Here is a 27,318-nt window from a genome sequence, read left to right on the forward strand (position 1 = left end):
CAGAATTGCGTTATGGATTCCGTTACCACGGACCATAACATTCATTCCCCTCCATAACGGAAATGTGACGAATCCGTTTTGCAGCCCAGAGACGTCTATTATGACGGAATGAATAATGGAATGTCTCTAAAGGCATTCCGTTATGCATTCCATCATAGAATTGCGTCATGGTCCTTGGTAACGCAATTCACCTTTTACCACCAAATGAAGCGTGAACGAATTTCAAAATATGAATTTTGCTAATCTCTAATTGAGACTCCCAGTGATCAGCTGTGATCTGTTAAAGATCCTATCAGCAAGTGTTCAATTTCCCTGCAGCGCCACCACAGGGGAAATGAAGTACTACATGGTGCCCACTGAAAGAGAGAGAGGCCCTGGCTTGAGAGAGGTATTTGAAAATGTTAACTTTATTTATTTTTTATGTTCCTTGTTTCCATATTTCGGCATATATTTGCACGTCTGGCACTTTACCTGAAATACCCTGTAGGGATACTTTTGAGAGTCCTTACGGCTACTATAAAGGGACTGCAGGACTCCGCTCTTCACTGATACTGTAAATGAGATGGCACCGAAGCAAACTGAGCCGGGAAAAAAATGAGCCGTCAGCCACATGAAATAGCACTTAAGTAATGCACTTGGAATATGACCCGTTACTGAGACGCAGCAGAATGCCAACTCTTAAACTTTGGATGGGATAAAAATGTCGTCCCCCCCCCCACCCCACCCCAATAGGACTGCTCTGAGGTATTCGTAGGTCTATATGAGTTATTCCCCTGAGTGACCTGTTAACAATTGTGTTTCCATCATTAATGCTGTGCATCAACCGTTTTTTTTTTTTTAATAATAGTATTTTGCACCCATTATATCACAAGATGCGGGCTGGCCCCATATGCCCACCTTGAAGCATGTCACAAAACAGATTAAAGGGGTCCATAGGCCAATCTGGGACATGAAGGGCATATGGACAGGATATGCCATCAATTTCAGATAGATGTGGGTCCCACCACTGGGACCCGCTCCTATTTTCAGAACAGGGCCCCCGAAGTAAAGGAGAGCACAATGCACGTGTATGGCCACCCTGCATTCACCACTCGCAGGCTGTGTGCAATTTTTTTAACTCCCGTAGCGGTGAAAGGAATGTGGCTACTCTCCTTTCACGTCTGGAGACATGAGTGGGTCCCGAAGGTGGGACCCCGCACCAGTCTGACATTGATGGCCTATCCTAGTGATGTGCTGGATGGGAATACCCCTTTAATGTATTTCCCTTTATGGATTTTTTTTCTCTAACCCTCTAATGCTACATGTGCCATTTGCAGAGATGTGGTTATAAAGGGTGAAGTTGCACCCAGCCATGGTCTATGAGGGGACTTAAAGGCCCCTCTGCCATGTACCAGTGTTACCAGTATTAAAATGGCACATGCTAGCTGAGTGACCCTGTACAGATTTTGTATTGCATCCTGGATCATCAAGGCTACGATCTATTAAACCTGTAACACGATTGACCCTGTTGCTGCTTCTAAATCTCCGGCATACCCTCAAATAATCTGCAGAAGAAAAGTCTGTCATGAATTGATGAAGTTTCTCTAAAGTTTTAGGTAGACTTAAAGAAAACGGTTAGATCTTCATGTATCTGATGTTTTTGTGTAAATCACTAGTGGTTTTCAGTAACAGATCTAAGGACTTCCCGACACCACGTTCATTTCTACATAATTTGAATGGTACGTGTTTATTTGGATGCTGCTCTTACAAAAAAAAAATAATAAACCGCTCACAGCATCCTGCATGATGTGTCCCTTGGCACAAGAACGTGCTGACACAACCGGTATATAACTTGTCAGATTTTTCTATATAGATATCATTCCAAAGATGGTTATAAAAAAAACATAGCAATGAATGAATTCCATTGTAATATGAATCATTGTCAGCCAGGGACAGACTGGGAAATTAAAGGTGGCTGTGAAAAAAAACTAAAAGTGGCTTCCTGTTGTAGGCAAGTCCAAATTGACAGAAGACGGGTCAACACAAGTAGGCAGAGACAATACAAGCCCCAAGAAGGCAGGGACAACAGAAGTAGGCGGGGACAGGAATACTGTCATGCAGCACAAAGTACCGCCCCAGCAGAACCAAATACCATAATGCAACATAAAATATTGACCTATCTCCATAATGAGGATGGTGATACAGTTGAATTCAGGAGGGCACCTGGCTGCCTAAAGGCTCTTTCACACGAGCAGATGCCGTGTGGGTAATCTGCTGCGTGAAAGAGTGCCAAGCCCCATTCCAGACAGCAGAGACACGGAGCATTAACATGATTAATAATGCTCCGTGCCTCTCTGATCTTTTTACTACATGGAGCATTATCAGTCATTTTTTCTCTTACGTTTAATGTATACAAAAAAAGTATACTTTAACCCTTTCTACCCCGGGCCAGTTTTCACCTTCCTGCCCAGGCCATTTTTTGCAAATCCGACATATTGCACTTTACGATAAATTTGAGTCAATATATTTTTCCTTTATTTATAAAGAAATCCCAAATTTACAAAAAATTTGGAAAAATTCACAAGACAGATAGTAATGCCTCATAAAATAGTTATCAGTCATCATTCTCCATATGTCTGCTTTATGTTGGCATCATTTTGTAAATGTAATTTAATTTTTTTAGGATATTAGAAGGCTTAGAAGTTTAGAAGGCTTAGAAGTTTAGAAGCCATTTTTCAAATTTTCACCAAAATTTCTAAAACCATTTTTGTAAGCACTAATTCAGTTATAAAATGATTTTGAGGGCCTTACATAATGGAAACCACCCATAAATGACCCGATTTTAGAAACTACATCCCTCAAATTAATGAAAACTGATGTTACAAACTTTGTTAACCCTTTAGGTGTTCCACAAGAATTAAAGGAAAATGGAGGCAACATTTCATTTTTTATGCAGATTTTTCATGTTAATAATTTTTTTTCTTGCAACACAGCAAGGGTCAACAGCAAACTAAACCTCAATATGCATTACTCTGATTCTGCCGTTTACAGAAATACCCCATATGTGGTGGTAAACTTCTCTATAGGCACGTGGCAGTGGTCAGAAGGAAAGGGCGCCATATGGATTTTGGAGGCAGATTTTGCAAGAATGGTTTTTAGAAACCCTGACGTACCCCTACAGTGGAAACCTTCAAAAAGTGACCCTATTTTGGAAACTACACTCTTCAAAGAATATATTAAGAGGGGTACTGAGCACTTTGACCCCCCCCTAAGCGTTTCACAGAATTTGAAAACACTTGGCTGTGAAAATGCAAAGTTTCTTTTCTTCCAATAAAATGTTGCTTTAGCCCCAAATTTTTCATTTTTACAAGGGGTAACAGGAGAAAAAGCACCTAAAATGTGTTACCCATTTTCTTCTGAATACGGCAACACCCCGTATGTGGTGGTAAACTGCTGTGGGGGGCACATGGCAGGTCTCAGAACGGAAGGAGTGCCATATGGCTTTTGCAACGCAGATTTTGATGGATTGGTTTATGGGCGCCATTGGTTTTTATTTTTTTAATGATTGTCTTATGTGGGGGCTAATTTTTTGCTGGACGAGGTGAACTTTTCATTGTTACCATTTTAGGGTACATATGACTTTTTGATCGCTTGGTATCACACTTTTTGTGAGGCAAGGTAAAAAAAAACTGTTTTGGGGTAGTTAAAAAAAAAATAATTCCCAGTATTCACCTGAGGGGGCATATAATGTGATATTTTTATAGAACAGATTGTTTCGGACGCGGTGATACCCAATATGTCTATTTTTTTATTTTTGTTTTGAACAGAATAAAATCTTGTTTTTGTGTTGCCATTTTCTGACTGCCCTATTTTTTTTTTTCTGGCGATTTGTCTTAGATAAGATCTAATTTTTTATGGGATGAGATAGCGGATTGATTGGTACCATCAAGACTTTTTGATCGCTTTGTATTGCACTTTTTGTGAGGCAAGGTGGCAAAAAATAGCTGTTTTGGCATAGTTTAAAAATTTTTTTTTTACAGCATTCACCTGAGGGGGCATCTCATGTGATATTTTTATAGAGCAGGTTGTTACAGACGTGACGATACCTAATATGTCTATCATCTTTATTTTTGTTAAGTTTTACACAGTAAATGCATTTTTGAACAGAATTAAATCTTGTTTTTGTGTTGCCATTTTCTGAGAGCCATTTTATTTTTTGGGGGGGGAGATTGTCTTAGGATCTTATTTTTTGCGGGATGAGATGACCGTTTGATTGGTACCATTTTGGGCTAAATACGCCTTTTGATTGCTTGCTATTACACTTTTTGTGAGGGTAGGTCACCAAAAATGGCTGTTTTGGCACAGTTTTTTTTTTTTTTTTACTGCATTCAGCTGACAGGGTGGATCATGTGAAATTTTTATAGAGCAAGTCGATAAGGACACACTGTAATACACTTACAGCCTTCCTGCCTGTGAGATCCAGGGGGCTGGATCTCACAGGCTTACATGGAAGGCAGCCCCGATGCCTGTGGAAGACATTGGGCTGCCATCGGGTCCCCGTCACAGCAGCGCGTCGACCCGATTGGGAAGGGAACGGAGCTCCCTCCCTCCACACACCCTGCACATGCCGCGGTCAGCACTGACTGCGGCATAGTGAGGGTTAATGCTCCGGCATCAGTGTTTTCACAGAGGCCGGCACATACAGCAGGGGTCCGGCTAACGGGAACAGCCAGTCCCCTGCAGCTGATCGGGTGGGTACTAAGGCACTGGTCGGGAAGTCACTTCCCGCAGGACCGTACTATTACGACACTGGTCTGGAAGGGGTTAAATGGATACCTCTGATGGATGCCATATAGTGGCATCCATCGCTATAGGGTTCCATTGTAAAATAAAAAGTATACTTGTTTTTGCTGGATCCACTGCAGGATGGAAAAGCATAGTGCATCATCCTTTTGCACCCCCTCCCTCCCCCCAACAACATATACATTAAACATAGGGAAAATATGTGATATGAACCCAGCCTTCTGGGTATTTTTATCTGCAATACCCTTTAATTTCCTATATGGGATACTGGTGCATGACCATTCTGCCTATGGAGTCCTGGCCGATGCTCAGCTCTTCCATGAATTGTTGATATGGAGGCCAGCCTATGATTAGTATTAGCTGGGATATAGTTGGGTGGTTCAGTCTCATCAGAGTTCACCCATTAGTTGTAAAATATCACTTTGTCTGAGAGCTTTTCCTTCTCCTTATCAGCCTTGCACTCATGTTCTGGTGTAGGATGATGTCTGGAAGTGAATGAGATCTTCTTTCCAGTGAGCAGTATCTGAAGCATCACTCTACATTTCATCCCTCTTCTTGCTGCTGCAAAATTTGATCTTGCACCTATGTCTATAAGCGTCTTTCATCCACCACTATCTGCCTGATAAACTCTCACCGGTAGACAGAAATATTCCTAATAATCCCTTCCCAGGGTCTCATTATCTGGGAACATGTGCTGGGTACACATCTCTTACCACTGACATATATTTTTTATTTCACTTTTAATAATTAAAGGGGTTGTCTGGGACTTCCTAAAGGATAGTTCATCCATAAGTAAGGTCATCAGTTTCAGATTGGCCTATCACTCCGCTGATCAGGTGGCACCAGAACTACACAGCTCCATACACCATATAATGGCCAGGACTGGTTACTGCAACACCGCTCCCATTTACGTCAGCCTCTGACAACAGCTGATCAGTGGTGGTGCCAGGAGTCAGACCCTTTCTCTTCTGATATTGATGACCTATCCAAAGGATAAGCAGGAGTGGACTGGGAACTTAAAGCAGCCCTGAAAAAAAAAAAAAAGAAGTGTCCCTAATGTTGTGGGTGGGTCCAAATTGACAGAAGGTGAGGCAACACAAGTAGATGGAGCCAATACAAGTTTGCAGGGTCAGTAATACCATAGTGCAGCACAGAGTACCATCCCAAAGAACCAAATACAATACAGCACAAAAATACCCCCCAAGAAACTGTCCCTCTGTGGTGGCCACCAATAGCTGCCAAGTTTTGTCCTCCTCCTCCACTTGTCTCTAATATGGATATGTAGTGAGTGTGTGTGTGTGTGTGTGTGTGGGGGGGGGGGGGGGGGGGGTTAGGAGGTGAAGTATGGGCCACAGCACCAAGCCAGCCCTACCTACAGCATGCTGCCTTGAATTCCTCTAATAATGAACCCTATAGTTCCCTCATCAGTATGTACCTGGCCGGCGGCAGTGAGGAATGCTCCAGTGGCCCCCTGGACATCAGCGCATCAGGAAAATTCCCTGTGGGGTCCTTGGACCTCTGAGGATAGCTCATCCGTAAGTAAGTCCCAGACAATCCCCCTTAGAAGTTGTGCATATATGAATTTTGAGTTCTGTTGTGTTTTTTACAGCGCCATAAAAAGTCACCCATAGAAGACCCACGGGTCATTACTATTTTTTTTCTATCATGTTAGCTCATTAGTAACTGCCAATATGCCTTTTTACAGCAGCCTAGTCTGAGCACTGCACGGGACTTCTGCTCTAATGGCCATGATTGGCACAACCACCGATCTGGGACATTTAACCTCTAAGATGCAGTGGTCAATAGTGACCACGGCATCTAAGTCTCGCTTCTGCACCCCACAGTCTTAGGGCTCATGCACACGAACGTACTTTCTTTCCATGTCCATTCCGTTTATTTTGCGGACTGTATGCGGAACCATTCATTTTAATGGGTCCGTAAAAAAAAACAGACGTTACTCCATGTGCATTCTGTTTTAGTTTGTCCGTATTCCCCTTCCTCAAAAAAATAGAACATTTCCTATTATTGTGCACATTACAGACAAGCATAGTACTGTTCTATTAGGGGCCAGCTGTTTCTTTCCGCAAAATACGGATTGCACACGGACATCATCCGTATTTTTTCCGGACCACAAAATACATATGGTCGTGTGCATGAGCCCATATTTGCATGGTATTCTGGGGCCTAATGCCCATCTTATAATACACTGTACTGCATAAGCTGGTGGGACAAGTAAAAGGTTAAATAAAAGTTAGTTTTATTAATTAAAAAAGTCTCCAAGTTAAAAAAAAATACACCTTTTCTATGGAAAAAAGCTTTTCAATGGAAAATTTCAAAAATCCCATCGACTTGTATCGCTATGACTGTAATGACCCCTCACTACACAATTATCATGTAATTTATCCCATATGGTGAATACCATAAAAAAGTCAATAATTGCAGTTTTTTGTTTATTCACCAGAAAAAAAAACTGAATTAAAAGCGATAAAGTATCATGTCCACCAAAAGGATACCAATGAAAACTACCGCAAAAATAGTTGTACCACAAAAATCAAGCACTCACACAGGTCCATAGAATGAAAAATAAAGAAATGGGGCCACTAAAAGCTAAAACTTGTCCAATAAGCCCTCACACCGGTAGATTGATGGAAACGTTATAAAAGTTAGGCTAGTTTTGGAACTCCCATAGAAGTGAATAGAGGGTGGGTACCTTCGTTCACTTTGGGGTCCCAACTCTGTGACCCGCACCTATCTGATATTGGTGGCATTTCCCGTCGATATGCCACCAATGTGTGAGATGAGCCAACCCTTTTAAGTATAAATCCAACAGGAAAAAAAATGGCATACACAGGAAAACATGTGCCTCCCGTGCCATGCATTGGGGACAGCAGATTGCGGTCCCCAATGCACGTGCACCATCCGCGTGGCTGGTGCTGACGGATGCAGACCCATTCAACTTGATCCGTCTGCAAAGACCAAAATGCCATGGAAGCATTCCATAGTTACCGTATTTTTCGCCCCATAAGACACATTCCCCCCCCCCCCCCCCCCGAAAGTGGGGGGAAAATGCCCCTGAGTCTTATGGGGTAAATACTAATCAGCTCTTCCATTATGGAAGCGCTGATTAGTACCGGAGGACCGGGAAGCGGTGAAAGCTCTGTACTCGCCGCTTCCTGGTCCTCGGCTGTCGGCTGTGCAGGGCTGCGCACAGTGTGACCTCACGCTGTGCGCATCCTTCACAGCCGGCAGATGAGGACCAGGAAGAAGAGAGAAAGCGCTGGTGGTGAGGAGCGGTGGCGTCCAGGAGCAGGAGAGGTAAGTGGTTTATTTATTTTATTTGCGCTGATGGCTGGGGGCTGATATGAGTCTGGGGGGCTGATATTTAATGCTTGGCGCTGATATATGAGGGGCTGGGGGATGATATATGAGGCTGGGGGATGATATATGAGGCGTCTTATGGGCCGTTGCGTCTTATAGGGCGAAAAATACGGAATTCCATGACCTTCCACTCCATGCCTCTGCTCTGTATCTTCCAAATTGTGGAACCATTCAAGTGAAACGGTGCGCACACGGCCAGTATATTATGGGCATGGCGGCACACAGTCGTGTGCATGAGGCCTAAAACAGAGTCTAGGTTCACAGGCATTCCTTCACAGCATATTGTTTTACAGAGTTGTCTCTTTTGAGGTTGCAATAAGTTATAGTACGTGTACCCGTGGCCTGGTGCAGTAAGGATACAGGGGCCTAATAGCCTCTTTGCCACATAAGAAGACATTAACATTTTACATGGTAGATGGGGGGCTGTTACAGAATTTCCACTGGGACCTAGAAACTTCAAACTATCATTTCTATGACACGTCATATTTATTTCATTGCCTTCTGTAATTGATATACCCTACAAGCAACTGGCAGTTAAACAGTTATTTTATGTCAAGGTCCTTTTGCTTTTTAAATCCCCTGGCAGCTGCTTTTCAAATCCCAGACTCTCACCTCCGCCATATCAAAGCAGGACTAAAGCTGGCCATGGCTTTGGCTGACCATCTAATGTGTATGGTAGCCCCCCTACACTCCCTCAGTGGCTGATGTTGGGGGACAGCAGAGATGAGGATCGGGCAAGTTGGATTCATTTGGCACATCCTTTTATTAGCAAGAAGCTAAGCCGCTGCCAGAGGAGCCAGCAACTTTCTCCCTCCTCCTCATTCACTACATAAGCATGCTCAGTCGCGCAGTCATTTGTATCAGAGGATATGGGGAAATAGCTGTCAGCCGAATTAGTTTTTGGACCACAGCTATCTCATGTGTGTACAGTCGGCTTTCATTTTGATTCAGGGATGAGATATTCTATGGTGTTTGCCGACTACAGAAAGCATAATTTGAAATAGAATTGGTTTCCCAAGTACTAAGTGGGGAAGATTATTGGTATACCCAAGAATAGGGTCACTGCAAAGGGTAAATTGTTATTATATTAAGTGAAATGTTCTGAATTAAATTTTGTAAACAAACAAACAAGGGTTAACAACTGTGGCTTATCCACTTAAGTTGCCAGTAGATGGACCTGAGTCCACCCTCTGGTTAGTCAGTGAGAGACTAGCTGTGCTACAGTGAGGACCTACTTGTGCCTTCTCCTCAGAGCTAGGCCCGCGCTTGGAGAACCTTCATCTCTGAAACAATCTAGGAAGCACCTTTACCATCAAAAGTGCTCCAGAGAAAGGAAATCAGAAAGTCTGGAATCTGCAGGGCCGTGCATTGAAGTCAGACAGCAAGGTATTATGCATGTTTATGGTAGAGAGAGACTTTGCTGCTGTGAGAGGGAACACTGCTAACACACCCTTCCGCACTTGGTGATGGTTTGGCCAACCATATCTTACATCTGCAGCCCACAGAAACATTTACAAAGAACCTCATTACATGCCTAAAGTTCTGCAGAGAGACAGAGAGAAGGAGTACCACAACCTCCTTCGTTGCTGCTGTTCATAAATTGCTTATGGGAAGAATTGCACTGTGGTCTACTTGTAACTGTGCCTTGTTACTGTCGGATATACTACTGCTCCTATTCTGCACTTTAGTAAAGAGATAGTTAGTTAGTTATTTATTGATATCAACTAGCCACTGCTTCCTCATTCCTGCCTTGCATCTTGCCAAAACCCTTAACATCTAGGGCTCCCCAATCGCCACAAGGCAGGCGCCCCAAAACCAGGGTGTGTCCCGTGGGAAGAAAGAGTGCAATCTCCAGTCACTGCATGGCCCCAGGGAGGGGGATTTGCCACTGTGAGTACCATTACCACCCTCAGTGCCAAAACTACCACTCCTGTCCTCCACTCCCCTTTCCAGGGCTCAATGCACTATTATACCACGAATGTCACAAATTACGGCGCATGTCATATTTGCACCATAACTGGCAAGAAAAGGGGCAGGGTTTAGTGGAAGCAGTAGAGCTTCCGCCGGCCGTTGGTTTTACTATAATTTACGCCAGTACATTATGTAAATTATAGCTCAACCTAGCTGTTGTAGATTTGGGTTCCTGCCTCATGGAGGGCACGTGCCTCCTAATAAATTAGGCACATCTCACTCCAGCCACAGGAGATCAAGTCTTGATGAGTCTCCCCAAGTGCTTACCTATATCTTGGCCTCTATAGAGTGCTGCGACATCTTTGTGCTGACAGTTGGGTTTCTTTCTGTGTGCACCACAATCAGTGCCAGGTTCTCTTTAAGGGCTGCTTCCTCACTTACAACACATTAATATCTCCCCATCCTTCTGAATCATTGAGAATCTTTATGCTCTGGTCTGGCCACATTCCAAATTCTCGTACAAGCCAGCAGCTGGCATGTTCAAAATTGGCTGGCTCCAGAAAGGATTTTTTGGGGGTTTAAAAAAAAACAAACCTGAGACTATTGTTAGATCAGATTTTGCCCACCTGTCCGAACAAAGATATCTTTAAATAAAAGCAAAGTAAGTCAAACCCAGGGCCGGGTGGCAAAACAAAACCAGTTTCAAACATAGTCTGCCAAAGGACTCATGTGTGAAGGGTACTGACATCAAAGTCAAACATCAGATTTCTTTCCCACAGTTGAACAATTACCAAATAAACGTGAGACTTTAGAGAGAAAAAAAGCAGACGATCTCAAGTTTAAATAAGAAGAATTTGAAGCATGGACTTTGTGAAAGGAAACTTGCACTGATCATATACACGAGCCATGGGTTATATTAGAGGTTGTGTAAAAGGCCTGCAGGGGTAGAAAATGAAGGTCAGATTTTCTAATATAATCTATGGCAAAATTTGGAGACTCTGAATGTCATGTGTCAAACCCTGCGCACAAGTGTCTTTTGTGCAGAGCATTTTTGAGACTTTTTGCAGCTTTAAGCCTCATTCACGTGTCCGTGATGTAATCCATGAGAAGGTGGTCAGTGATGCATCGGTGAAGCTGCCTGTGAAGGATCCATGTTTGGTCCGTGTGTCTATTTTTTGCTGTCCGTGTGCCATCCGTGTTTCACTGACACTGAACAGCTGAAAAATAATTTTCAAGCATCTCTTCTTAATGATCCGTGAAACACGGATGGCATCCATGGTTTTTATGGACCCATAGACTATAATAGTTGTGATGGATCCGTGAACACGGACAAAATAGAGCATGCATCCGTGCTAAAAACACAGACCCACGCACTGTGTTTTTAAAAACTAATGTATAAATGCACACTTTAAAATGAATAGGTACGTGTGCTGTCCATGGAGAACACGTACAGCACGCGTACGTGGAACACTGACATGTGAATGAGGTTTTATGCTGTGCTTGCCTCTTATCCAAAAAGTGGATGTGGTGTGGCTTAGTGAGTCTTGATAAAGACCCCCTTCAGTTCACACTAGCATTATGATTCTCAGAGGTGAGAAGCACCCAAGTGTGAAACTGTTTACATCAGCATTGTCTGCGTGCTAGACGATCTGCAAGGGTACCTGACCACACCACCAGGCACAGGTGTCATAGTCTTGCATGGGCCAGGGAGCCCACTGGAGGAGGGACCTGTGGGCCTCAGTGCTTTTCACTGATGAAAGTCTATTCGCCCTGAGCAGAAATGATGGCCGCCAACGATGTTGAAGACGTCAAGAAGAGCGCTATGCATCAGCCACTGTTGTTGGTGGTGGTGGTGTTACAGTGTGGACAGGTGTGTCTAGTAAATACAGAACTGCCCTACACTTTGTGAATGGTACAGTGAAAAGCACATACTACTCGAATAACATCATTAATCCAGTCATTGTGCCTCTGCATGAACAACACAGGCCTAATTTTATCAGGCCTAATGGAGGACAATGCGACAGATCATCAAGGTCGCATCATTAGGTAATGGCTGCTGGAGACTGGGACACCTCAAATGGAGTGGCCTGCACTTTCTCCAGACCTGAATCCCATTGAAAACCTATGGGGTCAGCTAAGTCGCCGTGTAGAGGCTCGTAACTCTGTACCCCAGAACCTCAATGATCTGACGATCGCTCCTTCAAGAAGAGTGGGATGCCATGCCTCAGCGGAGAATAAGTCGAAACATGACAAGTTCTTGAGACACTCACATTTTTTGTGGGGGTATACCCACCACTGCTGTTGGGTTTTGTTTCAATAATTTGTTTGAGATGAGGAAATCACCATTGATGCTTCTACTTAAATGCCCCACTTTTATGATATAATCTTACTGTAGCGTGAACTTTTTACATTTTCCATAAATTCAAATATCCTTACCTTTTGGTGAGTAGTGTATATAGTGTGTTGCGACGGATGTAATGTGAAATACACACATTTCCTTTCCCAGGTGGACATAATATAACATCCCAGGAATTCGGCTGGAGTGCTATGCCTTTGGGATACACATATGAAGGCTACAGCTGGTGTCCCAACCTTTGAACTGCCGTGAGACGGCTGCCGGGAACTACATTTTGATGGTTGTTTTTTAAACTTAAATAAATCATTATTTGTGGCTACTATAGGTTATAAATCATACGTGACCTTGTCACAGAGGTTGTAGCTGGCCAGCTAAGACCTGTCCTAGGTTGCTAGTATAGCTTATATGTGTATACAGCTAAACCTGCCAATAGCCTTAATAGAGTTCCTGTGTTTGTGTTAAAGACCAAAGCAGAGTTATTTACTGTGAAATCATGTTTTGGATGTCATATAACTGTTATATTTTGTGTTCACAGAAGCAGAAAAAGATAATATGCCTTTTAAGATTCATTTTGTAGTGTAAAGTAAGCTCAGTGACACCTCAGAAACAACAGAATGCATAGTGTTAATCTGTTGTTGCTGGGCAGAAGTCTAGACCAATCACAGCAAGAGTTTTCACCAATCACAGCCAGTCTCACCCACAGCCTTTCTGGAAATTCCCCTAGCAGGAGCTGCTAGAATCATTATTCACTAGAGACAGGAGCTGAAGAGACATTCACTCCACTGAGAGCTGAGTTTTTATGGGAACAAGAGGCCAAAATAGGTATTTAGAACAGTTATATAATATTCATATTGTTAGTGTTGTGATTAGAACTGTATACTGAACTAGATATATATGTGTTTACTTACAGTTCCACCAATTGCAACCATACAATTGCAAATACAAATAGCAATCCAATTGCAAATACAAATTGCAAGCTGCAGATTGCAAGCATACAATTGCAAGCATTCAGATTCCATATTGCAATCCAAATTGCTTACAACCATACCAGATCATACTCAACCAATCTGCAAATAGTCACTGCTAACTGCATACTACAAGCAGAACTATTAGTTATACTTCAGATATACCTCTCAGAGAGATCATAAAGTGCTCTCTTGAGAACAGATACTCAAGAGAGATATATATCCACCATTTTATGTTAAATGACAAGATTGAACAGTTGAACCACCATCCTAATCATACCGCCATTTTGTGATATCTTTTCAACACTTTTATGTACATGGACTATCTGCTGCAGAGGTGGCAGTGTTATATGAAGAAAAGTAAGTTAATAAAGAAGTTATTTCAAGCATTTGGTGTGCTCTTAAAACCTACTGTTTTCATAGAACGGCGCTAGAGGAATTACAGAGTAATAGACAATCTGGTTAGACTAAAAGTCAGAGATATCAAAATTCTTCTAATACCACAGCGCAAAAGGCACTTCATAGTGCTGCACCTGCCACAGAGGTCGTCTTACAGATGCCACCTGTCTTGGTGGGATGCGCACCATGTGCTGTATGGCCAGCATGAGCAGTCTAGCAAAGGATGCAAATTCGCACCATTCACCACTATGGTAATGATTATATAAGGAAGGTCAAAATATTCCACAATTACTGTCTATTTTGGGAATACATTTAGATAGTGATAGAATGTAGATGCAGGATAGGGATATTGGTTGAGGTTTGATACCAATGCCTAAAGCTTGCATTGTTCTCCTAATGTTTAAAAGGGTTTACTCCAGGCAGGGCCATTAGACACTCCATTGGGTGATCAGACATATTCAGAAATATCTGTGTGGTGATCAAGGTTGGACCCTGTAGACACACATGATGTATAAAGCTGGCTTTACACGTGGATTTTTTATAATGGCTCATTAGAGGGGTTGTCTTATGGGCACACTGTGGGGTTGGCAATGTTATGGGGGATATGAGTTCTATTTTAGGGAGAACTGTTACTGCGTTATGCCTGGTGTTCTCTCTTTCATGGTTTTGAATTATTGTACAATTGCACTGCCCCCTAGGATCCTGCAAAAGGCATAACATATTGCATCAGTTTTACCCAGATTTGACCTTTAAAGGGGTATTCCTATATGAGACCTTTATGACATATCCACAGGATATATCCTAACTGCACACCAGAGACTGATATGCCATAAATATCTCAGATGATTGCAGCTCTTGGAAGTGGTACAATTGGACAATTGGGCCCTCAGACCACAGTTTGTGCACCCCAGCTGTATTAGGACATACTGACATCATAGGATGGTGGTCTCCCATCCATAACCACTCTCTATTAGTCAGGACAGAGAGATGCTAGCAAAGAACAGCAATCCATCTGGTGGACTCAGCCCATACATATATTATATGGGCAGTCATACATTTGAAAGGCTAGAATGCAATAGCTACATGTACCTGCATTAGCAAATGTTGAGATGAGTGTATGGACAGTTCCAGCTTACCCTAATGAGGGTTTCTAAAGCTTCTGAGTAACATAGGAGAGATCTGTTTGTGTTATGATCACCTCCCAAAGAGTGATCAAGTCTCAGAAAGAAATTGGAAAAGTGTTTAAAGAGGTTGTCTAGGATTTTGATATTGATGGTCTATCTCTAGGATAGGCTATCAGTATCAGACCAGCAGTGGTCTGACACCCTGCATCCCCACTAATCAGCTGATTTATTGTGTAGAGAATGAGCTGGTAACTGCAGCATTGTTCCCTTTCACTTCAGTGGGAGCAGTGCTGCAGATACCAACTCTGTCCACTACTGTTTAGTTCTGGCACTGGAGCTACAGCGAAACAGCTGACCGGGTATACGGGGTGTCAGACCCCTGCCGATCTGGTTTTAATAGCCTATCTTGTGAATACACCATCAATATCAAAATCCTATACAACTCCTTCAAGGGGTTAAGATGCCTGAATGAACTCTTGTCATGGCCTCCCATGTATGGTTGTCCATACAGTCCAACATTGCTTTGAAAAATGGTCTTCTAGGGGTTTGATCTTGTCAAGAAAGATGGCGAATATACATAATATGCAGGGGAACAGGAAATTGAGTCTGAATAAATGGATGGACTTCTCAAGGAGGGGGACTTTTGAGGAGCTTCTCCTTAGCTCTTTGTTTCCAATGGTCCAGATATTATCTTTGACATATTTGGTTTCTGAGAATATTATTCTTAAAAAGTTCCTAATCATCACAACACGCATCACAAGGATTGCATTTCAGAATATGATCAGGTGAACAGCTCTGACATGACTCCAGGTAATGAGATTCTTACCCAAATAAAACCTCAGCTTGGAACATATAGTTTTACAGTTTTTTGTATACCAGATCACATTTCATTGCATCTTTATATAGAAATTCTTCCAGGACAAATTCTTGTCAAGCAGAACATTAGGAGGAAATGAAGGTCTGATGTGAATCTCCCAACTAAAAAGAAAATCATTGTAGGACTCGTGGGACTTCTTAGACTATATTTTCATGTCTGCTACAGTTTTTATTAGGGGTCTGGACACATTTAAAAGAATTTTCCATTCCCATGTGTGAGATTCCAGCGTTGATCAATCTTATATGGCTTTTCGAGATCTATGGAGGAGGTTTTACAGCATGAGCCTGGATTTCCTCCTCACCAATGCAATGGAAGACATGATTTTATAGTGTTAAACAGGTCCAAGGATCCTCAGTGCACCAGTAGATGGTCCCTGACCACACAAGCAGAAAAATTATTAAACGATTATTGCTCCACTCTTGAGAGAATGAAAACCAAGTAACATGTTTTTGGATTCAGTTTGAGGACAACAATCTGAAAAAAATTCAGCCTTACTTGTTATTGTAGGCTGCAAACATATCATATTCAGTGTTGGACTGGCCCACTAGAGTACTAGAGGATCCCCTGGTTGGCCCAGGTTCTGATTCCATAGTAGGCTCCAAAGGTCCAGGAGAAAAAAATTGAGCTGCCTTTTGAGCCAAAAACTTGCCACTAGGGTCTATTTCTTTGAATCAAAATCTTTTAGACTTTATTATTGATATGGGGTTTGGGCCCTGAGAATAATTTCCTCTCGTGGGCCAAAGTAACCCCAGTCCGACCCTGCTTATATTTGTGTCCCTATTTCAGGTTCCTGTCGAATGTTAAAGGGTTGTCCCATTATAACAACGTATCTGCTATCCACAGTTTAGGGGATGTGTCTGATCAGATGAAGCCCCCTCCGATCTCGAGAACTTGGGCCATGTTGCCCTATTTGAATGGAGTGGCAAAAGTGAATTCTGACCACTACACCATTCAGCTCTTTGTGACTGCCAGAGATAGCTGAGTATAAGCGCGCAACACTCTGGTGGATAGGAGGTTTTAGTAATGGGACAACCCCTTTAAGGTTTGTTTACTGTAGAAGGTGATGACTCCTTCCGAGGGAGTTTGTTGAGGTACAGAAAAGAGAGAGACCGATGTTTGATAACATGTAGTTTATTGTCTTGATGTATTTCAGCCTCTTATATGATGCTGAGACTTAGTGCTGCGAGAGATGGAGAAATAGCTGTTAATTTCATAATCTGGACACATCCACACACCATTTTTTTTTGCTTGATAGTCCCCCCATATATATGAATATATTTTTTGCGATTTTATGAGGTGATCGTGTTTGCAATTACAGTTCCTTTCATATAATCAAATCTTCACTTTCCAAGTTGTTAGATTTAAATTGGATGAACGTGGCAGTCACTTGTAAAAGCCATAATGGGAATTTCAGCAGTGTGATCTAGTCAGAGGCAGTGACCCTAAGCTGGCCAAACGCTCATTCTGCTTACAACTCTCTATCCCAGCCCCCCCCGTAGACATGCATGCTCGGCTCAACCGAGCATGGATGAGTTGTGAATAAGAGGAGAGCAGGCCACTGAAATACACCGCAGGCATCAGTTTTTCTTCCCAAGAACAAAAGGATCGGACATATTAAAATAAAATATGCCTGAATCTTCTTTTCCCTGCCATCAGTCATCAGTGGATAGTTGGTAAGCCCTATACACATTTAGTGGTCAGCTAATCCCACCAGAATCAGTGGGCTTGGTCGATATACATCTAATGTGAGTGGCCAGCAATATCCTTCAGTTCTAGTTTCCACCATCTTAAGTGTTATTATTAAATGGGTTATCCAGGATTAGATAAACATGGCAGTTTTTTCCCCCAGAAAAAGCACCTCCCCTGTCCACAAGTTGTGGGTGGTATTGCAGCTCAGACCCCTTGAGTTCAATAGATCTGAACTGCAATACCAAAAACAACCCATAGACAAGGGGTGGTGCTGTTTTTGGAAGAAAGCAGACATGTTTTTATAATTATGGGCAACCCCTTTAATATAGGCCATGGACATCCAGACATTTCTGTGTGGCACATGTAGTCCCATGTGGACCACATTTACCAGACCTGCACCCAGGGGTGGACTGGCCATAGACCCTACAGGGAAATTTCCCTGTAGACCAATGCCCAGGGAGCCACCTGAGCTCTACTCTCTGCCGCTGGCCAATGACCACACATGCCATCCTACTGCTGTGGCCTACATGTCACCTCCTAAGCCCCCTGCTCCATATCTTAATCAGAAAGAACTGGAGGAGGACAGAAGATGGTAGCTATTGATGGCCACCAGAGGGACAGCTTTTGAGGCAATATATTGTCCTGCACTGTGGTATTTGGTTCTGCTGGGACGGTATTGTGCTATGGTATTGCTGACCCCGCGTACATGTTTTGGACCCCTCCTACAACATGGGGCCACTTAAATTTTTTTCTCCCAGTCTGTACCTATTGTAACACCCTCTGGCTCTACTATTTGGAACGTGGAGCTTTCTTTCACAGCCTGGCCTTGTGCACTCACAGAACATGGTCGTATTAGACACAGGGCTGTTTGCTGATCTTGTGTATGCTTACCTTCTATGAAGATGTTTGTAGTCAGGACACCTACTTTCTATATCGCATATATTCGATAATCTCTTTATTTACATTGTTTGCCAGGAAAGCTGCAATGAAATATATATATATATGACAAATTGCCCCATCTCATCAAAGACCCAAAGAAAAAATATAGCTGGCAATGTAATTGTGCATAGCAGCAGAGTGTATGAAGTGGGGGATGGGGGACGGCCTAGTACGGTTATGTAAATGCACAATTTATCACAGATCCTGTGCCAATGTACAGTACATTGTACTCCTGAGGCCTCATTATACCTTTTGAAGCGCTAACATTGTGGATCCTTGTTTATGCGTCTACGGAATTGGCTGCAGTTACCGAAATGACTACGGCGGAGATCAGATATTGTTTTCAATCTTAGATTGCAAAAGCAAAACTTTTATGTAGCGTTCATCTGTATCTTTACGTGGATGATGGTGCAGTGACATCATGAAGTATTAAAGGCAGTCTGTCACCAGGAAATTCACTGATAAACTATCTTGGCTGAATGTAATGATACCTTTTACTTAGCCATTCGTTGCTTCATTCTGGAGAAAAGTACTTTTGACTCATATGGAAATAGACAGTGAAGTGCACTAAGGACAGTCCCAAGCCACTCTGTACACCCCTGGCTCCTCCTCCTTCCTCTGCCAGGGTCTGACACAGAAAAGGTCATCAATATTGTTACCCTTTAATTACCAGATTTCCTTCAAAGGTTATAGCTGGTCTTTGGAGATTTAAGGAATAGGGAAATCATTTTTAATTCGTGCAGCGAGCCCAGGAGGAGCCGGAGCAGAGGATGGGAGTGGTAGTGCTTCTGGCTGTAGCAATCACAGTGGCTTTTCTCAAACTGATGCTCCCTAGGACCATGCAGTAAAAGGAGGGCACCACCTTTCTTCCCTTCGGTGCACGCCCTGGTTCTGGAGCTCCTGCCTGATAGTAGTTCGGGTGCCCGTGATGTTAAGTGACTGAAGAGATTGTTTGACATGTGCTATGCTACTGACAACATTGTTTGACATGTGCTATGCTACTGACAGCATTGTTTGACATGTACTATGTGCAATAACGGCGGGCACACGACCAGTTTTTTTTTTTTTTTTTTAAAGTGCATGTTTTGTCATGACGCCAGTTGCAGTGAAGCAACAAGGACACAGGGCCCCTTTCAGAGATACTGTGGATGGTACCCAGGTGTAGGAATGCCAGAGTGGTGTAGGGTGGCCTAAATGTCCCTTAATGTTTTGTGCACTTGTCATGGTCCTCCTACCTGGATATGCTGGAACCCCAGGCATTGCCCTCCGAAAGCAGAAAAAGGGGTAGTTGATGAAGGGGATGATGAAATAAATTGAGTCCAGACTTTGTGATGAAGTTGAACAGCTTTACTTGAATAAACTTTTCCTCAAACAGATCCACAGGCTTTGTCTTGGTTTCCAGCAGGCTTTGGCATTAACTTTGGCAGGCAAGCAAACTCAACACTGCTACATTAGTTGCTCTCTTTGGCTCTGCTGTGCTAACAGGATAACAGTAGAATTTAGCTGTAGCTGTAGGCAGTATTTTGCTTGGTAATCTGGTCTCTAACTTTATCCAGGGAACTTTCTCCTCCTGGCTTCTGAGGCTTGAGGCTTTGGTCTCTGTGTCCAGCAGAGCTGAAGGTGCTCTAGCTGGCCTAGGCAGGGCTCGTCCAGGAGGGACGGGCTCCTGCTGCACACTCTCCCTTGGCAGTGGGTAAGATAGACTGACCTATAACTAACTAAACTCCTCCCTCTCTTGGAGAGAGCTAGAATGGAAAGAAGGTTCCATTCTAGATAAAATAGCTCTGCCATTGTTGCCGCCACCTGCTGGTGAACCAGGCACATTACACTTAAACATAACAGCTGCAAAATATGAGATGCACATTATGCAGGACCTGGGAATTAATACAAAGGATGACACGTGGTTAACCGTAGGAGACAGTAGCAAGGTGCAAAGGTGGTAACGGCACTCTGTGGCGTTACATATGCTACTGACAACATTGTTTGACATGTGCTATGCTACTGATGACACCCCTAGGTTACCGCATACTAGTGATACCGTGTTTCATGTTGAAATTTTTTTAATTTTTTTTTATTGTTTGTAGTTGAAGAAGTAAAGAGTCGATTGAGGAGCTGCTGGGACCAATTCCGTAAAGAAATTATCCATCAAGGCCGCAGTGGGTCGGGCCCACTTAAGAAAAGGCCCTATATCTTTAAAGAACAATTTAATGTTCCTTCATGACATGATGGACCTGCGCCCATAAGTATATATATATATATATATATATATATATATATATATATATATATATAAAATCGTATATGCTTGGTAATGTATAGTAAATTCTCGGATTGACCAAAATCAAATTAGTTTTTTTTAATGCTTTCTCAACCTGGAGGAGGAGAGTACCCAGGCTGCCCAGCAGCATTCTTCCGCAGCTCAGGAGGAGAATCCACCTTCATAGGCTATGGAAGATATGGCCGAAGTAGGACCTTTCACCATCTCCATGTCCCACATCCTTCCTGCAGTGAAGTCAGCCCCTTCACTTCAGCTGCCGGCACGTCGGGAATGGTCGTTGCCATGAGCTGAAGTGGAGGTGAATAGTCGGGTGCTCGACTATCTTTTATGAGCCCGCCAGGAGGACCATTATGAACTTTATGGTCGTAGTCTGGGCCCTCTTTTGAAAAGAATGCCTCCGGATCTGTACTTGCAGACACAAGGCGCAGTTGGGATTGTTCTGGAGGCAGCCACTCCTCCAAATGACCCCAAAGATGTATTTCGGGCCCTAGAAAACTGACGCTTTTACAGGAACATCAATGGGCCACCACCTAGGGCTCCTCCACAGATACCCATCAGGCCTTCCCACTATCCTCCTCCTCGCCAAACATTTCCCCCTCACCCCAACAATATGGCCAGCAATACATTGGTGAGACATCCTATATGCACCAAGCTTCCTCCGCATCTCAGGCTGCTCCACCCCAGCACTTAGGACCCTCTTCTCAGGGCACTTACCAGCCCTCTCAATGTGAAGGTCCCCCGGCCACACCAGGACGTTATTATTTGTAATTATATTGGTTATAGTGTAAGAAATTATCATTACATTGTCAGATCAGACTATTGTTTTTTGTTGTTTTTTTCAAAAAACTAAAGACAAAAATGTATTGGTTATTGGTTTTATTTAAGTAAGTAATATACACTGTAATTAGATTTAAATATAGTTCTAAAGAAGACTTGATATATTGTAATAATGAGGGATTAGTTTATATTTCACACACATTTCAACTTACATAATGCATGCGAAATATGTAAGCTTGCAACCCACGTCAAGGGTCCTTATCGTTTTGCGAGTCCCTAACAAAAAAAAAACTAAAATACCAACTAAAAAAATTATCCATCCGGGATACATACACTTTATAGTCAGCTTGAGGGGATAGGAAAAAAAATTGTTGCTCCATGTGAAGAGTGCTGTTGCTGAAAAGGGAATGAAGCAACTGGAGACCATAAAATTAGTCTGAAAATAATTCCCTCACCAGCTCTTCCAACTTGAGATGGGTCTCCATGGGCTGCTGCTGTAAAGACGTCTGCATCTTCATCAGAAGTGGCCTCATACATGCGAATGTAGTTATGGAGAACTACAGACGCTTTAATAACATGATTAACATTTTCCGTGGCCAGCTGGATGGCTGAAAGAAATATACGCCATTCGCTGGCTAAGATCCTGAAGGCACACTCCACAAACCTTCTGGCCCTGCTTAACAGATTGTTGAATGTGCACCTTTTCTCATCCAATCATCGCCTTGGGAAAGGACACATGAGGTTTGGTGATAGGGCAAACCCCTCATCGCCAACTATGACATATGATGCAGGTGGGCCAGAGGAGCCAGGAAGAGGAGCTGGCTGGGGAATGTCCAGTTGGTTGGACTGAAGCCACCGACCCATTCTGGAAGCCCGGAAGATGCGAGCATCAGCCGAACTTCCATTGGCCCCAATATCTACAATTATAGACCTGTAGTTTGTGTCAGCCAAGGCCAACAAAACTACAGAGAAAAACTGTTTATAATTATAGAATCGGGACCCTGAGTTCAGTGGTTTCTTCACCCGTATGTGCTTCCCGTTAAGGGCACCAATACAGTTGGAGAATTGTGCCCTCTCCAGGAAGCCCTGGGCAATCTGAAGCCACTGCTGCCTTGTTGGTTGTGGCAACACAGCAGCTCGCAGTCGCAACCAAATGGTGGCACAGGTTGCCCTCACCATCCCAGCAATTGTGGAGGTCCCCATTTGAAATTTAAAATGTAACGAGAAAAAAGAATTTCCTGTGGCCAAAAATCTGTGAACAAAAAATAAAAACGATCAGGAAAAGGTCAAAACACTGTCACCATCCACTATATTTAATATGCAAAATCTATCTATATAGCGGAAATAAATTACATTTCTGAGGTTATAAGTGCACAAATATTTTCATACTTCAGAGTTATAATTAGCCATTCCTCAGCTGAAACACTACGCTGCATGTTGGTGTCTATGAAGGTCAAGCCAGGCCTCAAAAAGCTGATGAAAAGTAGTGATCGACCTGCGACAATAATTATAAAATTTTGCAGGGTGCTCACATAGGTCTGCATACAGACTCGGAAACTGACCTTTGCAAGCGCTCTGCGAAATAATAGGATGAACCCACATCCTTTTCCTCCGCGGTTTCTCCTCAAACATTTCTCTCCGCTCTGCGAAGCATCGGTACACCAGCCAGTGCAAAAGCACATGGTCAGGATTTGATAACGGGAAAGCGGGACATCCTGCAAAGGAACAAATGCAAAAACTCCACACACTAGATTATATCCTCACAAAATGGAGCTTTCCCAAACAGAAGAGCATGCTGGGGTTTTTATATGTGTTTCAAATGAACATGTGACTATAGAGGATGGTTGCGTTTTTTAACGCACGTTCAAAACGCATGCCATCTAGATGTTATCCGCACAGAAAAACGCAATCACAGACAAAACGGACTTTATTTGCTAGCAGAATCGCACATTTTTAACTGAACACCTCCTGAGCCAATCCGTCATGCTCGTGTGAAAGGGGCCTAAGGCCGAGTTCACACGAACGTGTGTGACCCGTGCCCGTGCTGTGGCCTGCAAATTGCGGGCCGCAATGCACGATTGCCGGCCGTAAGTCAGCCGCATTGGATCGCGGACCCATTCACTTTAATGGGTCCGCGATCCGCCCGTTCCGCAAAAAGATAGGACATGTTCTATCTTTTTGCGGAACGGAAGTACGGGACACAACCCCACGGAAGCACTCCGTAGTGCTTCCGAGGGCTCCCGTTCCGTGCAGCCGTTCCGCAATTCTGGATTTGCGGACCCATTGAAGTGAATGGGTCCGCATCCGTGATGCGGAATGCACGCGGAACTGTGGCCGTCTATTGCGGCCCGCAATTTGCAGGCCACAATACAGCCACGGATCACACATGTTCGTGTGAACTAGGCCTAAGACTGGCCAACTGAGCTGGGGGTGGATCATGGATCCACACCCAACCTCCTATAAAGGTCTGAACCACGAGTATTAACCCCAGTTGTGCTATCCGTACACAGCTATGCTTGTTATAATACGTAACATGAAATAACATTACATTACATAAAATTAAATAATAAAACATTTACAGATACTCTCTGTTCTAGATGATCGTTTTTTCCTTGCAGAAATCCTGTGTATTTAAATTTATTATAATGAATGATCGCTACGCATCAGCTTTTCTTGGGGGGGGGTTTATCCTACAAAGCCATTTTCCTTTTCGATCATCGCCATGCTCATCAGTTATATGGTCACCACTCCAGTTTTGCAGCCCATATACATTAGTAAATGCACAGCTGTTCCAATGGTCAGTGTATTAAATATGGTCAGGGATCCACATAACCAGCTTAGTAGAGCTTTATCAGTAACCTTTGAAGATTGTGGATTTACTAAGATTTCAGCCTTTTGTCTCAGTGTGGTTGAAAGTATTGGGGACGCATTTTATACATGACAGCTGTCGTAGTCCAGCTCTGAAAAAATCTGTGCTAGTTGCAGATTTAATTAGCCTTTCTCATTTGTGATGAGGACCCAAAAATTGCCTTTAATGACCAAAGCCAATTAAACATGTCCTTAAAGTCTTTTAGATAAGCGACTAGCAACTAAATTGAGATGGGACTACTAGACGCCATAGTCTTTTGGACATTGTAGGTGCTCACGTTTAAAACAGGTCTGTTTGCTTCCCCGCAATAGGTCTCCAATGACCCCCTCTAGTTCTCTAAATAAGCTAATCAGAAGCCAGAAGGGACAGTTGTACAAGTATGTATTCTATATTCATTGTAGTTACATGGATGCATCCTACCACTGTAAGCAGTGACTTAGTCCACGTCTTGACCCTGTTTTTAAGATTTCCCTGTAACAGAATAAGGATAGCCACACATTAGATAGTTAATGGCTAACTGTTTCCCAACCATGCAAGTGTCCTGAATGTGGAGAGGGGAGAAAGCCACTAACAGACACATGGTAGTATCTTCTCCCTGAGAATAAAAGGACCAGGCCTGTTGTAATTCAACTACCCCATCCCTATCTCTCCCAACATCTGCCATGGGAGAGCATTGCGAGGCCCCCAAACAAAATAGATGTTCGGGGGATTTGGTCAACATTTATCTAATTAGTATGGCCAGCTTAAAGGGGTTGTCTCATCTCAGACAATGAGGGTATATCGCTAGAATATGCCCCTATTGTCTTATAGGTTGTGCGTCCCACCGCTGTGACCCGCACCTATATCGGGATTGGAGCCCCGCAAAGTGGAGACGGGAGGACTCCAGTCCGGCCTCCACCAAGTGTTGTCCCTAAAGAAGCAAATGGGAGCACACCCTGCATGACTGGCCATCACTCCCATTCACTTCTACAGGGAGTGCAGAATTATTAGGCAAGTTGTATTTTTGAGGATTAATTTTATTATTGAACAACAACCATGTTCTCAATGAACCCAAAAAACTCATTAATATCAAAGCTGAATATTTTTGGAAGTAGTTTTTAGTTTGTTTTTAGTTTTAGCTATTTTAGGGGGATATCTGTGTGTGCAGGTGACTATTACTGTGCATAATTATTAGGCAACTTAACAAAAAACAAATATATACCCATTTCAATTATTTATTTTTACCAGTGAAACCAATATAACATCTCAACATTCACAAATATTCATTTCTGACATTCAAAAACAAAACAAAAACAAATCAGTGACCAATATAGCCACCTTTCTTTGCAAGGACACTCAAAAGCCTGCCATCCATGGATTCTGTCAGTGTTTTGATCTGTTCACCATCAACATTGCGTGCAGCAGCAACCACAGCCTCCCAGACACTGTTCAGAGAGGTGTACTGTTTTCCCTCCTTGTAAATCTCACATTTGATGATGGACCACAGGTTCTCAATGGGGTTCAGATCAGGTGAACAAGGAGGCCATGTCATTAGATTTTCTTCTTTTATACCCTTTCTTGCCAGCCACGCTGTGGAGTACTTGGACGCGTGTGATGGAGCATTGTCCTGCATGAAAATCATGTTTTTCTTGAAGGATGCAGACTTCTTCCTGTACCACTGCTTGAAGAAGGTGTCTTCCAGAAACTGGCAGTAGGACTGGGAGTTGAGCTTGACTCCATCCTCAACCCGAAAAGGCCCCACAAGCTCATCTTTGATGATACCAGCCCAAACCAGTACTCCACCTCCACCTTGCTGGCGTCTGAGTCGGACTGGAGCTCTCTGCCCTTTACCAATCCAGCCACGGGCCCATCCATCTGGCCCATCAAGACTCACTCTCATTTCATCAGTCCATAAAACCTTAGAAAAATCAGTCTTGAGATATTTCTTGGCCCAGTCTTGACGTTTCAGCTTGTGTGTCTTGTTCAGTGGTGGTCGTCTTTCAGCCTTTCTTACCTTGGCCATGTCTCTGAGTATTGCACACCTTGTGCTTTTGGGCACTCCAGTGATGTTGCAGCTCTGAAATATGGCCAAACTGGTGGCAAGTGGCATCTTGGCAGCTGCACGCTTGACTTTTCTCAGTTCATGGGCAGTTATTTTGCGCCTTGGTTTTTCCACACGCTTCTTGCGACCCTGTTGACTATTTTGAATGAAACGCTTGATTGTTCGATGATCACGCTTCAGAAGCTTTGCAATTTTAAGAGTGCTGCATCCCTCTGCAAGATATCTCACTATTTTTGACTTTTCTGAACCTGTCAAGTCCTTCTTTTGACCCATTTTGCCAAAGGAAAGGAAGTTGCCTAATAATTATGCACACCTAATATAGGGTGTTGATGTCATTAGACCACACCCCTTCTCATTACAGAGATGCACATCACATAATATGCTTAATTGGTAGTAGGCTTTCGAGCCTATACAGCTTGGAGTAAGACAAGATGCATAAAGAGGATGATGTGGTCAAAATACTCATTTGCCCAATAATTCTGCACGCAGTTTATGGGCCAGATGGATATAGCCGAGCCAGCACGCAGCTATTTTCGGCTGCCCCATAGGAAATGAATGGAGGGCGGCTGCGCATGTGCAGTGCTCCGTTCTCGATGGGTGCGTGACCCACACCTATCAGACTATGGGGGCATATCCTAGCGATATGTCCCCATTGTCTGAGTTCAGACAACCCCTTTAACATTAAAGGGGTTGTTAACCTTTATCATGTTTGTTTACAGACCTCACAGAGTGGCCGGACCTGCAGTGGTGATCATACAGGTCTGCACGCGTCAACATCCGTTTGATGCGAGGCACGTAACTATTGCAGCCAATGATTGGCCGCAGCGGTCATTTGTCCCCCATAGAGCACGTCACTGCTGCAGCCACTTATTGCAGTGAACACGTTCCCGGAGTCAAACTGGATGTTGAAGCGGACAGACCTGGGACATGCAG

This window comes from Bufo bufo, chromosome 11, assembly GCF_905171765.1.
Source record: "Bufo bufo chromosome 11, aBufBuf1.1, whole genome shotgun sequence".
NCBI classification, from domain to species: Eukaryota; Metazoa; Chordata; class Amphibia; order Anura; family Bufonidae; genus Bufo; species Bufo bufo.